The following is an 18,162-nucleotide window of genomic DNA, read 5'->3' as shown; positions in this document are numbered from 1 at the left end:
CAATTTCAATCATTCAGAGATTATCATATTCCGAATTCACACACCCACAATCTTTGATTACCATTGATTCCACACATTTCCCAGCTTCCCTCCTACAGCTCAACCCATCCTCTCTTGTGACCGAATTTACTCTGGAACGGTCATTGTCTTGATTTAGGCCGGAGTACTACAGATTGATCTCTCGAATCTAAAACACCCCCTTTGCAACGGTGTATCTGTGTGAGGTTTAACATTGCGCTCGGTTCGAGGAGTCTCCTCCGTACGTTCATCTCCTCAATTCCTTAAAAACCAGCAAATCGTTTTTCCCCATCTACAGATTGGCGACCACAGTGGGAGATCATTCTCTCGGTTGTAATCTCACAATCTCATAAAGATGGTTGATCTTAGGTCCGGTTCAGTTACCAATTCGGGTTCAACACCCGACTCTCACATCGCAATTTCTAGTGATACTGCAATCGCAAGTATTACTCCTCTCAACATTGCAGGCTTCAGTGGTATCGCTAATACCACTCCTCCAGCCAGCAATGTCATGCCACATGTTACTACTACTCCTCCAAGCACTGGTGCTCCAGTGATCACCCCTGCAAGTGACGGCACTGGCGCCATCAACAATCCACTCTTCGATCGGTCTCCTGAAGAAACCATAGGAAATCAACCTACCATAGTTGATCTCATGAAGGTTCAGACTGACGTGGCTGCAACACAGAAGCAGTCGTGTGTTTATATTAAAACTCTCACAGACAAGCTTGCGTCTGAACGAACTCAGCCTCAGCGCGAGAAAGGAAAATCTAAAGAAACATCTTCAACCGCTGATCCTGAAATCTCCCCAATCCATGTTGTACATGATGAAGAATTCCGCAAAGCTGCAGATGACTCTCCAGCAACGGAACCTGCAAGTTTCATCACTCGTGAAGATATGGAGTGCTTTTTTGAGGATCGATGAAAAGACAAGACATCATTCGTCCATCATCACCAACCTCCATACTTCCATACATAGGATTCCTCTTTCAAAAGGTTATACCGCTCCAACATTCATTTTTTATGATGGAACATGCAATACTCAAATACATATTTCTCGGTTTCTGGAATTATTGGGCGAAAATGAGCACAACCATGTCGTCCGTCTGGAGGAATTTTCAAAATCCTTGAAAGGCAGGGCATACACCTGGTACGACAACATCGCACCAGGAAGTATCGCCGATTGGGGAGAGATGATTAATGCTTTCTACAGAAAATACTTCTTCGTGTCAGAGCAAGTCGCTCTCTGTGATCTATCAAGGATGATTCAAAGGAGCAGTGAACATCCCGATGATTATGTGAAAGGGTTCAAATTTCAAGCCTTGGACTGTCATTGTCCAAACGTCACGGAGCATCAAATGGTAGACTTGTGTTTCAACGGCATGATCCCGGTCTACATAGATTTATTGGAAAATCTTCGTTTCCAGACCTTCTCAGAGCTTCATGAAGCGGCGAAGAGATCGACAACCACTGTGCCCGCTTTACTGGAAAGAACAAAAGTTACAAAGTCTGAAGAACCGCGAGACACTCGAGATGGCAGACGTCTGATCAAGAAGCAGTAAAACCTCCAGCCTTCCACAAACACTGTTGGAGAAGGGATCAAATGGAAAGTCAAACCGCTGCGCAAGCATACCCCAGCTCCTTCAAAATCACAAATGAAGGATGGGCAAGATGCACAAGCCTCTGACCAATGCACAAGAGTTCCTGATCAAGAAGCACATGACTTTCAAAATTAAAGAGGTGATCAAACTCCTGGATGTATGGGTCCAAGATGGTGCAATCAAGTTGCCATATGTCAAGAAATAAACAACTGAAGAAGACATGGAAAGTCCTCGTTACTGCCGCTTCCACAGGTTCGTCAATCATCCCACAAGAGACTGCGGATCTTCGATGCAAATTTTCAAAGAGAAGGTTGATCCACAATAGCTTCAACTGGGGACTGAAGGAGTACACAAGAATCCTCTCCCAGTCAGAACCTTTACACTCTTTGAACAACCTATCAAAGTGGCAGTTCAATCCGTCGAATGTGAATTGCTTTATCTGTCGAAGGCACAAAGGAGAGACATGTTCACAGAACCACATCGTGTCAAGAAGTCTATTCCGGAAATACTTCTTGAGCCTCCAGCTGCAGATCAAGAGATGTATGACTGGGGACTGCTTACCACAGTCAATCTCAGAAGAAACGAATTTGGAAGAACGTTGATCGATGCTGGCACCGCCGTCAACAACATTCCACTGAAAACCATTGGATCCAAGGGAATCACTCGACAAGAAGCTACTCATGCTCCCATCTCAATCAGAGGCCTTGATGGAGCGCTCGGAAATACTTATGGCTGCATCACTATCAAAGTGCACATAAGTTCAACCTGGATAGAAACCAAGTTTCACATAATCAGGAAGATCCAGGATATGACATATCCTTCAGACGAGCGTGGATCCACGCTAAAAATATGGGTACTTACAAAGAGCCTTTGGTTACACATCTCCCCAACGAATAAAGTTCTGATCCAGAAGATTTGACGAACATTCCATCATCAGAGTACTTTGAGGAATTTCAAACTTTGACGAGGTTGAAGCAAGAACCTGCAAAAGATGCATAGACATTCATCAAGAGGTTCCGCACTCAGGCAAGTCACATTCCATGTCTATGTCATTTATTTCCTCACATGCTATCCTAGCATGGGGACTTAATTATGCTAGCAACTCTACAAGACGTTATGAATGGTAGCTTCACCGCATTAGTATTTTACCAAGTGGTTGAATCTGACATTTCTCCGAGTCAAGCACCGAAACATTAATTACTGACATCCAAACATGGTAAAGAACACTTTGGACGTTTCTCCTGCAATTCCATGTGTTCCACAAAATCAGAAAGCTCTGATGTATGCACAAGTGTCGAAACCCACTACTACAACGAAAGGTATGTTGAATCAACAGAAGATACTTCAGGGTCGAGACGATCAAATCTAAGACCTTCGATGCTTAAGTAATATGCGCTTCAACGCTCAAGCACCTAAGAAATATTCAAATTGTACTCCCAATCAAAGAGTACACCTTCGCATGTGGCTTCAGCACCAATATCTCGACGATGACACACTGATTCAACACCAGCACGATCAAAGTGTAACTAAACTACAATCGATAAGTCTTTATTATCCCAGGATAATACTTCCGAAGCAGATGCAACATCATTCATACGTGGATGGCGCTAACTCCTTCAACATACACTGGGCAACCTGAGGTGATTCCACGAAACTTCATCAACAGGATTTCTCTACATCACAAGCCCCTACATGATTGAGGAACTTCCTTTCTTCACCAATCATATCCAGTATGAAAACTGCCACTTCTATCTACTGCAACAACGTCGACTTACTGACAAAGCCAGTTCATGATGAAGTTATGCTTTCAGGAGCATTCAAGTTGAACTCTCAGTACACCTTCATCTTAGGGACGCTCATTAAAAGGCTCACTGGATGGAGGAGCAAAGATACTAGTATTTTCGGTCTTTGGAGCAACTTCAACCATGGTATCAGCATCAACAATAATTTCTGGAGGAGCACAATCCATGATCTCAACATCGACAAATATCTCTGGAGTGTAATGGTTTCAGCACCAACAACGGTCTCAGGAGCAAAATCCTCAGGGCTTCATCAACTAATCATTCTGTGAAGTGTTACATATGAAGCGGACTTCTCTAAGAATCAATGATTCATATCAAGATGCGTAGACCTGATAACATGAAAGTCTTCCCAAAGCCGGCACGACTGGTGGGCATAATCCAGAGTCTTCTACAAGATGTTCTCATCACCTCTACAAATGAGATACAACACACTTCAGGCAATGGGTTTGCAAAAACGTACCAATGGGTGAGGAATGGGACAATGTTTCCTCAACGAACGATATTCGTCTATGTCTCTTATACAACATACCAAAAGGGTGCGTTAATCGGACATACGAGCTGAAAGATATGGCCTTTACCGTCAGGTCTACGAAATCTGAAAAATTTGTACGGGATTACAAATTACAAATGTGCACGCTTCGTTGGATGACCTCTACAACTCCAAATTGAGTGATTCTTATCTCATTAGACAACTCAATCTCTTAGCTTCAAAAGTTGGGCTCAAGCATAAAATTACGACGTCGTATGAGGTTCCTACAGCTTCCAGAGCGTACAACATGCATGCAGCAATTCTTAGACGGGATTCATAACTTCCACAGTCGATCGGTGTCCACCAGGTCTTTTCGCTAAGTCCTTCATCAAGGTACCTCCAACTTCGAACACCTGTGTCTTTACATCAATTTTCTACTTGGGTCCTCTATCCAAGTCTTGCCAGAAGAAGAGGAAACGAAAAGGAGAGATTTAACAAAATACTGGGGACTGACGATCCACTGTTCATGACGATCAGTTTTACAGTCCAAGACTTGTGACGCCAGACTCTCTCGTGCTAATCATTCATCATAAAAGTGATGCTACCGCCGGGACATGAAACCATGGTCATTAAATCATCCCCTCTCGAAAGCAACCTCAGCTATGGTCCCGTGACCAGGGTTTCAGACGTGATGTTTTACGGTTGAGAAAGACAAGATGGCTGCAAGCACCATGCTCATGTACCAATCAAAGGGTCCTGATCTCAAATGAATCAATAGCATTGAAATCCTCCACCAACCAGTTCGTTGTATGGGAGTGATGCATCGAATGGAGGACCAAAACAACCCCTGCACTTGGGTGTTAATACACCACTACACGATTCTCAGTTACTGGGGCAGCCTCTACAATCAGGGCAACAGTTTCTTCAGTATTCTCTGCTGGTGGCTCGGTTTCTTCTATCACTGAAGCAGCAACAATCGAAGTTTTCATAACTTCAGTGACAACCTTCTCATGGCCTTGAAGTGCAAGGATGGTTGTCTCTTCATCAACAACTCCATACCAGCTCGAGTTATCCTTATTGGTTTCAATATCCTCAACTTCGGTATTTGGCACCTGATACGAAGATTACATGAGGTTAGAGCAATCTAAACATGAAACCAAGTGAGATTATAAAATTAAGTATTCAAGAAGTTAAACATCATCAAAGTTCATCATCATGCACCCGAGATATGAACAAATAGCATGAAAGTCGTGAAAATACGTTTTACGACAACCTCGTCAGGAGAAACTGCACTCTGCCCTGTACTAAAAGGTGAACTGGGAGCAATATACAAGGAATCTGAATATGGTTTGTATACCATTCTCTTAGTATGGATGTCCTCTACAATGTGTCAAAATTTCATAACAATCCGATGAACGATCAAGGAGATGTGACAAAAACATCGAGCAACATACCATCTGGAAAAGTTCTGAAAGTCTCCTGGAAGTTTACTATTTCGCCTTTTCAGGACCTGAACATGCTCAAACCTTAAAAATCTTCTTTGAAAAATCTTGGAAATTTCCTGGGCTTGAGGATACATATGCAGACATTGAAAATACGATTCCGGACGAAGATTTTACGGTGTTTTCATTAAAAGCTGAAGCCTGAAATTTTCTGACGGCGTATTTCGCCAAAAGTACGTGCATATTCACATGGATTCTCATTCATTAACTCACAAATCAGAAATTTCATACTTCTATGAAGAGGTTACAAGATATGTACTTACTTGGGAGGTCACCGAAGCATTCAAGGAATTGGGATTGCCCGTGTCAACATCAAGAGGCTCATTACTTCCATTCGGTTCCGAACCTTTGGAATTCCTCCATCTCTATTCTCAGAGGATGACCGAGTATCAGCACTCTCTACTTCCATGAAGACATCCTCCTGGATATATTCTCAACAATGAACATTTTATCTACAAAATATCATAATTTGTTATATGGAGAAATACTTACTTCAGCCTCTTCTTCCACACTCGAGTCAGAAACCGTCTGACCATCCGCAGAGAATCGAAGACCGTCAATAATTGATGGAGGAAAGTTCTGCAACGGGATAACAAATATTGGTTTCGCGATCCTAATTGCACGGACAAGAAAAGTTCATGATGTAAGGAGCGCTAACGACTCACCAAAGAGACAGGGGACTTTACAGTGCTCGAACCTGGGTGACGTTTTTTGGGTTTATATTGAACCAAGAAGAATTCATTCGCATTTGGAGAACTCTTAGTCACCACTTCTTCCTCTTCATCAACTAAAGGAGTCTCATAACCACCATTTGACATCTCTGCAAAGTAGTTGTGGTATCCATCTGATATATCTACTTCAGAATGTCATTCAGAGGTGCAAATTTCATTAAAGCAGTGAAATTAAATCATAACAAAGGTGCTCACATCAGCGTCAAAAATGGTAACAATCCAACTCTCACATGTTTACAATCTCACTAGCTATAGTGATTATAACATCAGAATTTTGAAAACCCGCTCGTTCCGTCAAACCTGCAAGGACGACCAAAATTCATTATTCAAAATCATGACTTGATTTTCATAAAACCGTGAACAACTCACGTGAATCTTAACATCCACTGGTTTTTCAAAAACCGGACAGACGTCCATTCTACAATTGTGAAAACTCACATACAAACATTATTTAACCATGTTTACTTTCAACAATTGTTCAAAACTAAAACATGGTTTTACAAAATATATAAATATTTGACGTGAAACTCACGTAAATTTGAAAAATATATCTATATATTTTTACTCCCTCGCACGAGCATCTGTCTTTGAAGCGAGAATATATTCTCAAAGATTTCTGAAAGATCGAGATAAAAGTTTTTCATGAAAGCTCATAAACAAAATTTTATTATTAATAGACGCACGTCTATTCAAAAAAAAAAAAACGAGCATCCATCTTTGAAACGAGAGTTTATTCCACTTTGTAAAATCTCACATATTTAAAAAATAAAATTTTGGTTTTCTTGAAAGCTCATAAACAAAATTTTATGTCATTAGACTCAGGTCTATTTTGTTTGTTCCCTAAACTAACGAACGAACGAGCGTCTATTCCTAAAAAAAGGATTTCCTTATTGGGCACGGCCCGCGAATCCTAAACGACCAAGGACTCGTCGTCCAAATCTGCGGTTCAACACCAATTTATGCTCACCAAACGACGCTCTATCATGCCACTGGGATATTCCTTCAAGTCATGGTTTGCTCGTACTATCAAAATCCAGTAACGTCTCAACTTACGACTAAGTTCAATTACTGGTGTTATTATTTATGGCCGGAAAATCACCATTTAATGCTGACTGAGGAACACAGCTTTCCTCAGTAAGCAGGGGACTTAATGTAGATGGCGATAAGGGATAAAATCGTAAACTCATAATTATACGAAGCTCTGATCCAGCAATCAGACGTGAGTATTGAGACACGGGTGTCTCATCGAATTCTCAACAGAGAGTACTTTCTCTCAGAGTACATGTAGATATGTAGTCTCACGACTGGACAACGGCATATCTCATGAATACTGAACACTTTCAGTGGTTATTTCTATATAGTATCACGATATGGACGGCTCCTAGACAACTTGCTATGCTAGTATAGAGCGATAACATCTTCCGGAACAAACAACGAGTTTACCCTGACTATATAAAGGATATGACTTGCCGAAAAGCTCATATCGGGATAATTAATGCTCCTAGACAGCTTGCTCTGCTAGTATAGAGCCACAAAGTTAATTATTCCTAATTAAGATTAATTCTACCGTGACATTCACTACTGAATTCTCAGAATAATCTTTTATTGCTCATATTCCATGGTCGAATCCACGACTGGTCCCATGGAATGGCAATAACAATTGCTCCTATTACATGGTCGAATCCACGACTGGTCCCAAGGAATGACAATAAACAATTGTTCTGATTCTATGATCGAATCCACGGCTTGATCTCATAGAATAACAATAACTATATTATCTCATTACTCCGATTTCCTGATCGAATCCACAACTGGTCTCATAAATGGTAATAGATAAATCTTAATTACTCCGATTCTATGGTCGAATCTACGATCCCATGGAATGGTAATGCTCACTTTATTATTCTGAATTCGTAGTCGAATCCTCAGCTGATCTTATGAATTAATAATAAACATTTTATTACTCAGTTTTGTGAATTATTCTCCACCGAATTCCACAATTAGTAATAAATAATCAACAACCGGGCGTCTAAGCTACCTCTAAGTAAGCCCCGATTCAAATGGTGAAGGTGTATTCAATGACGATACACTAACAGTCACCGCACGAACGAGTATGTCAAAATACAACGAAACGATGAACCTATGCAAAATAGGGAAGAAAATAATAAATAAGTAAAAATATTGACCAGGGTGCTGGGAGCACGGACACACGACCGACCGTGTCGTGGTCAATCCCACGCCAGTTTTATATTTTTAATGCATTTTTATTATTTTCCATCATTTGATGAAAATTCTCTCATTTTATTAAATCTCCTTCGTCTCGAGGAAACTCCTCGGTTTCATGGTATTTTCATAAATTCGTAAAAAATAATATAAAATTAAGGAAAGAAGTGTGGGGCGTGACCGTTGGCCAACCGGCCATGCCTTGGTCCCAGCCGGCCCCACACCTCACTATTCCTCATTATTTTATTATTATTATTATTTCTCTAATTTCATGAAAAAACTCCTTGATTTCATGGTATTTTGCACAAATCATCAAATAATAAATAAAATTATGAAAACTTGTGGGACCGGGCCACTAGCCGGTCCCACACGCCCCTTGTTTTATTAATTTATTTTATTTTTCCTTGGATTCATCAAATTCCTTGATTTCATGGTATTTCTCTCAAATTAGGAAAAATTCCCTCAAATCATGAAAAATACTTACAAAATATAAAAATTATGAAAACTCGTGGGACCGGGCCCCTAGCCGGCCGGCCATGCCCCCACGGTCCCACACGCCCGTGTTTTTATTATTTTAATATTTTTTGCTTCCTTGAACTCATGAAAACTCCTTAAATTCATGGAAACTCCCTAAATTCATCAAATTTCTTAAAATTCATGAATTCTTTATAAAATCATCAAAAATATTATAAAATTAAGGAAAATGGCACCACGGGACCGTGGTCATGACCGGACGACCATGCCTTGGCATCGGCGGTCCACGCCTCCTTATTCCTTATTTTATAATTATTTTCCATCATCTCATGGTGTTTTCCTCAGTTTCGTCGAAACCCTAATTTTGGCATATTTTCTCGAATGGATGCTCAATTCCACGCCAGAAAATATCAAAATTCTCAAGACTGAGACGCGGACGCCTTGGGGACAAGAGTGCGCTATCTTGACCGACCAAGATTGGCTCTCTGGCTTACAGAAGCCGGTCCCATCAAGTTTCACAGTTTTGACCTAATTTGCACAATTGCACGTATTAGGTCCAAGACTCTTCCAAACACTTTGGATTTTCATGAAGTGATCATCAGGCGGTCATGTGACTACCCAGGGACGGTTTCATGACCCCATGGTCGGTCCCTTACTCCGTCATAATTAATTAGGTTTTCTCACTTAAGACTCAGACGAGCATTTTCGAATAAATGATTAAACCAGCATTTAATCATTCTTTCACCAACAAATCGTCAACTCTTCAGGAGTTATTTGTATTTTCTCACGTGAGCATATGGACACTACATGGTTGATCAACGGTCCCATGTAGTCGCTCCCTCCTTCGTCTCATGGTTAAACTTCTGACGAACCATGAATTGATCATAAATTGATCAAATTAGGGTTTCTGAATCCAAGGATCATCATTCTAGATTCCAACCTTAATATTTTTACGACGACCTCATGGTCATTAATTTTATTAATTATGCTCGGTTCAAAGACCAGTATTCTAATTAATATTCTTGTGGCAGCTTTGAACAAAAGCAGCTGCATCGTCCTCCATGGTCGGCCAATGGTATTTCTCGTGTATCTGGAGAAACAATTTCCTCTTCCCTTGATGTTCCCCTTCGTGTGTTTCCTTCAGCATAACCGGGATTTCTGTCCCAGCCAGGCACCTTAATAGATCACCTCCGAAGCTCTTGCGGTATAAGATCCCTTCGTGAAATATGAACCGCTTGGCCTTTTGCTTTATCTTGACAGCATTCTTTTGACTAGCAGGAGTTGCCCCGTCGCGGAGATAGCTAATGTACGGCTCTCTCCAGTCCCCAATGTGGTTCACACTAAAAACCTCCAATTGGTGTGGCAGTGCTTGACAATTTGAGCAGGACTTCTGAAGCAGTCGGGATTGAGCCTCCATCTATGGCCAGTAATATCCCAAGCGTTGAAGTCGTCGGTAAAGCGTTACCACCAGTGATTGTCCACAAATTTCATTGTGAACCCGATTAAGCTGTAGTTGTGCTTCATCATCCCCAAGACATCTCGATAGGGAACCATCCGGGTTTCGATGATATAACATACCATGAAGCATGAAGAAGTTCTGCAGGGTTTTGAGACTGACCTTTCCTTGGGAACGTGAGCTGCTGAGCTCATGAATGATCACAGTTCGCCAATCGCAAATCTTGGTGTCTTTGTATTGTGAAAACCATGTTGATTCTATGGTTCTCCTCTTTACTGTCAGGGTTTCTTCCAAACCTTCAAACTTCAATTTGGACGCCAGCGTGGCTAGACAATCGACGTGTTTGTTGTTGCTGCGACCAACATGGATTATGGTTGCATCGGCAAAGTAGTTTAGTAACCTTTGTGCTTCTGACCGATATGGAGCTAGCGTTACTTCCTTCAATGCGTACACTCCATTCATCTGGTTCACCAGTAACTTGGAGTCACCTCTTATCTCCAGACGTGTGACTCCTGCTTGCTTGGCTATTGACAACCCTATGAGGAAGGCATCATACTCTGTTGAGTTGTTAGTGCATTGGAAGTCCAGCTTGAAGGAGTGTGAGAATACTTCCCCAGTTGGGGATACTAAGACCACGCCGGCTCCTCCGGTGTTATTGTTAGGGGTGGCAGAGCCATCAAAATACAACAACCACACTTTTTCCTCGACAACAGAGATGTCTGGAAATTCTCCAGGAAGATCCTCGTGTAGCCCCATAGTGCCTTCTCCAGGGAATGCTGCTAGTAAGTCTGCGAATTTTTGCCCCTTGATAGCTCTAGGAGATGCACATGTTATGTCCATCTCTGACATTTGGAGAAGCCACTTGGCTGTCCTTCCCGTTAGGACTGGTTTTGAAAGTAAAAACTTTGCAGGATCAGATTTAGATACGAGTACCACCTTGTTGGACAGTAGGTAATGCCTAAACTTCTGAATGGAATGGATTAGAGCTAAACATGCTTTCTCCGCCATGGGATTTCTGAGTTCAGCATCTCTTAATATTCGATTGAACTAGTATATGGGACTTTCGATTCCCTCGTCGTCCTCTTGAGCGAGCAAAGCTCCGACGACGGTATCACTGAAGGCGGTGTAGAGACACAGCGGCTTCCCTTGGACGGGAGACTTCATGATTGCTGGAGATGACAGTATTCGTTGAATCTTTCGAAACCCTTCATGTTGGGTTGCGGTCCAGACGAAGCTGGCTCCTTTCTTCAGCAAGGGGGTGAATGAGGCAATAAGTTGGTCCAGACCAGGTATAAAATGTCGAATGCAGTTCACCTTGCCCATGAAGCTTTGGAGTTCCTTCACAGTTCGTGGAGGCGGCATCGTGAGGATGGCTTGAGTCTTGGACGGGTCTACTTTAATCCCTTCTGCAGTTACTTGGAATCCTATAAATTTGCCCGAAGAGACACCGAAAGCGCATTTCAAAGGGTTTATCTTCAATTTGTATTCTCGACACCTCTCGAACAATTATCGTAAGACTCCGGTGTGGTCTGCTCGATCTCTTGACTTGACCACAATATCATCTACGTAGTCTTCTACTTATTTATGCATCATGTCGTGGAAGATTGCCGTCATACCACGCTGATATGTTGCACCGGCGTTCTTTAAACCGAATGCCATAACGGTATAGTAGAAATTTCCAAGGGGGGTTCGAAAGGCTGTCTTACTTGCATCGTGTTCATACATCCTTATCTGATTGTAGCCGCTGTAACCATCCATGAAGGAGAACATGCCGTGTCCACTAGTGGAGTCCACTAACATGTCGATGTTGGGCAGAGGAAAATCGTCCTTGGGGCAGCACTTGTTCAAGTCTCTGAAATCTACGCAGCACCGGATCTGTCTGTTTTTCTTCTTTACTGGTACCACGTTAGCTAACCAGGTCGGATGATGAATATGTTTGATGAAGCCAACATCTATCAAATTCTGAATTTCGTTTTTGATTTGCTCTTCCACTTCGTGTCTGAATTGCCTCGGAGACTATTTGATCGGCTTGGATCCAGGTATGACATGTAGATGATGGGTGACCAATTTTTCATCCAGACCAGGCATTTCCCCATATGTCCAGGCGAATACATCTTGATACTCCTTGAGAAGCTGGACAAGAATCGCGCGTACGTCTGTGGAAAAAGTCGAACTGATAGAGACAGGCCTGGGAGATTCTTCATTCCCGATGGTAACAGTCTCGAGCTCGTCATTTGTGGAGTTGGTGCCATCTTATAGCTGTCGCGGAGCGTCCAATACCTCCTCTTGTGGCCCGTTGTTCTTGAAGCATTCATCTGGGCGGAGAGACTGGGTACCAGTCTCCCCTGCTAATTGCTAACAGCAGCGTCGGTATATTGTTTTCCCCTTCTGATCACGGCTTGCCTCGAAAGCTCGTTCTCTCTTGGTGTGGACGTGGGTTGCGGTTTCGCCGGATAAAGAAGGGTGCCTGGTCAGCAAAGGTGCGTCGTGATGGATAGCCCTCAATGATGCAAGTCGGTCCTAATCCCGGATTGACGCCCATGTGAGGAGTGGGGTGCAAAGGACTTTGTCTGATCCTTCCCGCGGAGTTTCCCTTGGCTCGAACAGCTTCACTCCGCATATTGGTGCGTAAGGAGACAATGATGCAGGAATACATATGACTTCCTTATTCAGCATGGTCTTCAGGCACTGGTGATACGTTGAAGGGACGACCATACTGTCATGAAGCCACGGTCTCCTTAGTATCATATGATAGTCCGGATCCTTCTCTATGACTTCAAATTTCACTTTTGACTGAACGGGCCCTACTGATAAATTCAGATTGACATACCCGTATATGCTGGTCTGGTTTCCTTCAAAGTCTGTCATTGTGGTAGGATGTCGTATGATCTTGCATGGTCGAACCTTGGCTGCCCTGAGAGTCTTGAGAGTAATCACATTCGAAGATGCTCCTGTGTCGATGAGGGCCCTCCTGAACTCTGAACCCTTGATGCGTGCGGTAACATGCAGGGCCCGGTTGTGACCTTCCTCCGTCATCATGTCGTCCAATGTAAATGTGACATTATTTACAGATGTTTCCGATGTGTTTAGGACTTCTGGGCGTGAAGGAGCCAGGTGTACGTTCATGGCAATCTGGTTAATTGCAGCAAACGTCTCCGTTCGCTGATTCTTCAAGAGGTGTAAAAATTCAAACAAACTTTCCACTAGAGATGTCGCTTCCTGATCCACTGGTCTCTGGTTCGTAGTAAAACTTTTGATTTGAGAGGGACCAGTCCCCGGTGTAGAAGTCTCCGTAACGCTCATCTCTGATATGATCTTGACAAGGAGATCAAGTATGCCTTTTGTCGCTTCCTTGATTAGCTCCATGTTCTTCGTATGAATCTCTTGTACCCGCGCAAGTTAAATCAACGTTGGAAGTCTCCTGATTATACCATCAGGTATGCCGTTGGGAGGAGGGGTATCTCTGTTGGAGGAATCACCAGGATTTGAGGCCGTTGAGGCGGTCCTAAGACCAACCATCTTGAAACCGATCGAATGGTACTGAATAAATTGACTTTACAACCGAGAGATTAAGCTCCCACTGTGGTCGCCAATTGTTTATGGGTGAAAACTATTTCTGCTGGTTTTGGTAATTTGGGGTGTGTGGATGAGAAATGAATCTAAACCCTAAACAAATGCACTGCACGGGAGTGCTTGTGATTCAAGAAATCAATCTGTACAACTCCGACCTAAACCAAGAAATGGCCGTTCCAAACTTGCTTCGGTCACAAAGTGAAGGAGATGGGGTTGGTCTTAGGGAGGGAAGCGAAGAAGGTGTTGAGATTGTGGAGGTGTTGGCTGTGTATGACTTGTATCAGAAAGATGAACTGGCTTGCAGAATGTAAGCTATCAGTTCTGGTGTTTGGATACGGTTGTATCAACACTTGGTTTGTGTTGTCTTGTTCTGTCTTGGAAATGGGGAGGAGAACCTATTTATACAAGTCATTGATCCTAACCCAGTCTCTCATGGGAAGTGGAGTTATGGAGTAGTGGAGTTGCGTGTGTTAGTGTCACACGATCAGTCTTGCCCACTTCTCCCATCATCACTAACCGTCCATGTCTTCCTGACACGTTCTTGTGATGGCGCGTTATGCGGTTCACGCTGAAACCACCAGACCAATACCCCAGTAAATATCCCCCAGTTTGTGAATGTTTGATGTCTCGAATGTGTGGATCGTGGGACCCACAAAAAGTAACATGTGATGTTAAATTAAATAACTAAGTTATTTAGGAAGTCGATACTTGTGAAGTATCGTGTGTATTTTATGCAGGTAATGCATCGAATATATTCAGCATGTGTGAAGCATCGTTGTTTTAAGGCTTAACGGAGTAAGTCGCGGATTAAGCATCTTAAAATAGCATCACGTCCAGCCATCTTCGAGTGATCGTTTGGAGGTTGTACAGGTAAGTCCTAACTTGGCCGATCACTTTGTGTGGAAGAGTGGTGGACGGTGATCGTGGTGATGCCTCACTGGTCGCCTAACTCCTGTTTTAGGCTGTCCGTCCAAGATGGTGAAGTTGGACGGACGAGATGGCTTGCGACCCACATCTGCGACCGTCGGATTAGGGTTTAGGAGGTGCTCGAACACCAACCTTTAGCTTGGTCGAATCCAAGCATGGGACACATTTTTGGCAGGGCCGATTGGGCATGCGTGTAGACGACATGCTGGTGTAGGTGTCTGTACCTCACTGTCCCATGGAGATGCGATCTAAGCCACTCAATTTGTCTGGCAAAGAGGAGCGACTGAGATTGATTTGCGACAGAAATCCCATTCCGCAAAGGAATTGAAGACCGCACGTCGTGCCTACTTCGGGCGCACGTTTCGAGACGACCAACCATGGTCGGTCTTGGCCGATCAGTCAGGCGTGCAGTCGGCAGGCCAATGTACACGTCCGTACCTTACCGTCCCGTGAAGATGTGATCTAAGCCACTCAATTTGTCCGGCAAAGTTGAGTGGTCGAGATCGATTTGCAGTTGAAAACGCGTGGCCATGCCTAGTTTGGGCGCACGAATCGAGACAACCAACCATAGTTTGTCTTTACCGATTAGTCATGTATGTAGGAGGCCCCACGGTGATTGTGTTGACATGCTCGGGGCCCTTTGAATCTACATCTACACCCTCCATCTATGCCTGCGAAGATGGATGGTTGAGACTGATTTGTGACACATGTGATATGCCGCAAACCCTAATTAGGGTTTCACGTCCACGCTGCTTTGGTTGGACGAATTGGCAAGCCACGCTTCTCTTTTGGGGAGGCCGGCCATGTGGGGCCCACGTTGGGTCGGTGGTGAACGTGCCAATACCTGGCTATGGGTCCGATCTAATCCATCCAATCATGCCGGTGAAATTGGATGGTCGTGATCAATTTGGGACCTTTAGTGGAATTTCCTGCGACCCTCAATTCTTCACGCTGACACAACTTCGGACAAACGTATATTGCAATCTGGTCAGGTTAAGGAAGAGTCGGTCATGCAGGTAGGAAGAAGGTACGCCGGTGTACACCACGACGCTTGTTCGGCCGGCTTTGAGATGATCAACGCCGTCCAACCACGCCGGTGAAGTTGGACGTAGTGATGAACTTGAGACTGCCATAGCGGCCTTTGTTTGTACGATTCCTCCAAGATGCTTCATACCAGTTTTGACATCCAACTTCAGGCTGGTGTTCGGTGGTAGTTTGGGAGGCATGGTAGGTATTCGACCGACCAGGGCATAAGTGGGCCTGCTGGTGGTCATTAATGTAGTAGCCTGCTCCTGCTGAGGATCCTCTAGGATGGTTAAATCGTGCGGCCGACTTGTGTGGCCGTGATTGTTTCTGAGACTGATATGGACAGTCCAGATTCAAATATGTTTGATCGGGCTAGTATAACACACCGAGAGATGTATCCTGTACGAGTATTTCGTGCATACCTCATTATCAACGTTTGGAGATTCATGTTAATCTGCTGAGAGCAACACTCAATCGTCATGCCACACTAATAATGAGAGTTCAGCGGAACAGGAAATACAAGGCTAGTCATGTATTAATTGATAACGCTATAAATTCACAGGGTATAAGAGATTGTTGCTACATGCTCCAACCTGGATGAATTAGTAAAGTGGAGAAGTATTCATCACTTATCAGTGGCTCTATCCTTTGCTGGATGTCAGCGCATAATTTCTTGGCTTTTTACAATTTTAGCCTTAAATGAAAATCCACCATCAACATTAAGTCCCCTGCCTAGCACATAATAGTTACACTATTGTGGGGTAGGCACGAGATGGTGACAAATTTGTATCCTAAAATGACCAAGCTAGAGTAAATACATATTTACCGCATAAACATCGCCAGGTGGAGCTGGTCAAACTAGGGTTTGGGAGAAAAGCACGACTTGGTCGGCGTTGAGACCTCAGGATAAGCTCTGTTGTAGATGATTCGGTCTTTCTTAGGGTTTTCTTCAACATGTATGCGGGGTTTAAAACCGCCATTCATTGATAGGCTTTTCTTGCAGAAACTCTATATCTTCAACATGTCGAACAACAGCAAATCATTTTCTTCGTATCACCCAGGATCTTCTGTTAAACGCGCACGCCCATCTGAGGTTCAAGATGAACAACTTTGCGATGACTCTCATGTTCGTGCTCGCCAGAAGGCCGTACCAGTTCGTTCTCCCCCCTTTTTGCAGAGACGCCCATGCGTGACAGTGGTCGATGATGATGATTTGACCAGTCCTCTTCCTTCAAATTCTAACACAACCACCCCTGCTGACCTCGATGATCCAAATTTAGGTATCTCGTCTTATGAATACCCTAACGCAGATCTTCCATTCGATATTCACATGAAATGTCTGTCTTCTAGCTATCGAACCATCAGCGGATTCTTGGTGCGGAAGGAGTTTGTGCCTTTATACACAAAAGTATGGAAGAGGTATGTCCATATTGCAACTAGGAATGTAGTTCAACACTGTACATCTGCTTTGGTTACTACGGTGAACTGCCTTCTTCCCCTGATTGCCTAGATGGAAGGTATCCCCATCCGTAACGTTGCCGAATCAAAATTTGAAGAGTGGGAGAACATGGTGTCTACCTGTGAATCGATGTGATTCAATGTGGGTTGGCTACGACAGTGTCTTGACATCATCAAGGTTGATCGAGCCGACATCCTTGCGAACGTAGTTTCTGCTACGAAGGCTATCTTGGAAGAATAAAAGGCTCTGTCGCTGAATCGGAGAAGGTGGAGCAGGCAGTACAGAACTTGAAGAGTAGGACAGAGAGATATCAAGCTAGGTTGAAGATGATGCTCTCAAGGAACTATAACCTGCTGGATGGCCTCTTCTAAGACACATTCAGTTGTATCCTCTTATTGTTAATGACGTTCATGTCAAGAAGATTTCTGAACATCTTTGTGGAATAGATTGCATTGGTTTTTGATTGGTGAAAATGGGTTTTTCATTAATGCAAAGTTGATAATTTGAACGTGTAATGAAAATAAATGTTTGTATTGTTGTGTCATGAGACGGAAGCGGACAATGATCAAGCATGATATGCCTTGCGCCATTTTCCGTTGATGACTGCTTCTAACTTGCCCCCGTCCACCTTGATGATCTTGTAGTAACCGGTACTGTAAGCCTTGGTGATTGTATAAGGACCTTCCCATTTTGGTGAGAATTTTGGTGCAGACATGTCTTGCTGGATGTGCTTGGACGTCTTCAAGACCAAATCTGCCACTTTGAAAACACGTGGTTTCACAGTTTTTTATACGCCCTGGAAATTCTATTCCTGTACACCTGAATGCGTTCCTCTGCTTTGCTTCTTCTGAAATCCAGAGTGTCTAACTCAGATACTCTGGAGTTAGATGCTTCAGCCTCG

Source organism: Papaver somniferum, chromosome 1 (genome assembly GCF_003573695.1).
Source record: "Papaver somniferum cultivar HN1 chromosome 1, ASM357369v1, whole genome shotgun sequence".
NCBI classification, from domain to species: Eukaryota; Viridiplantae; Streptophyta; class Magnoliopsida; order Ranunculales; family Papaveraceae; genus Papaver; species Papaver somniferum.
This window is presented reverse-complemented; position numbering follows the sequence as displayed.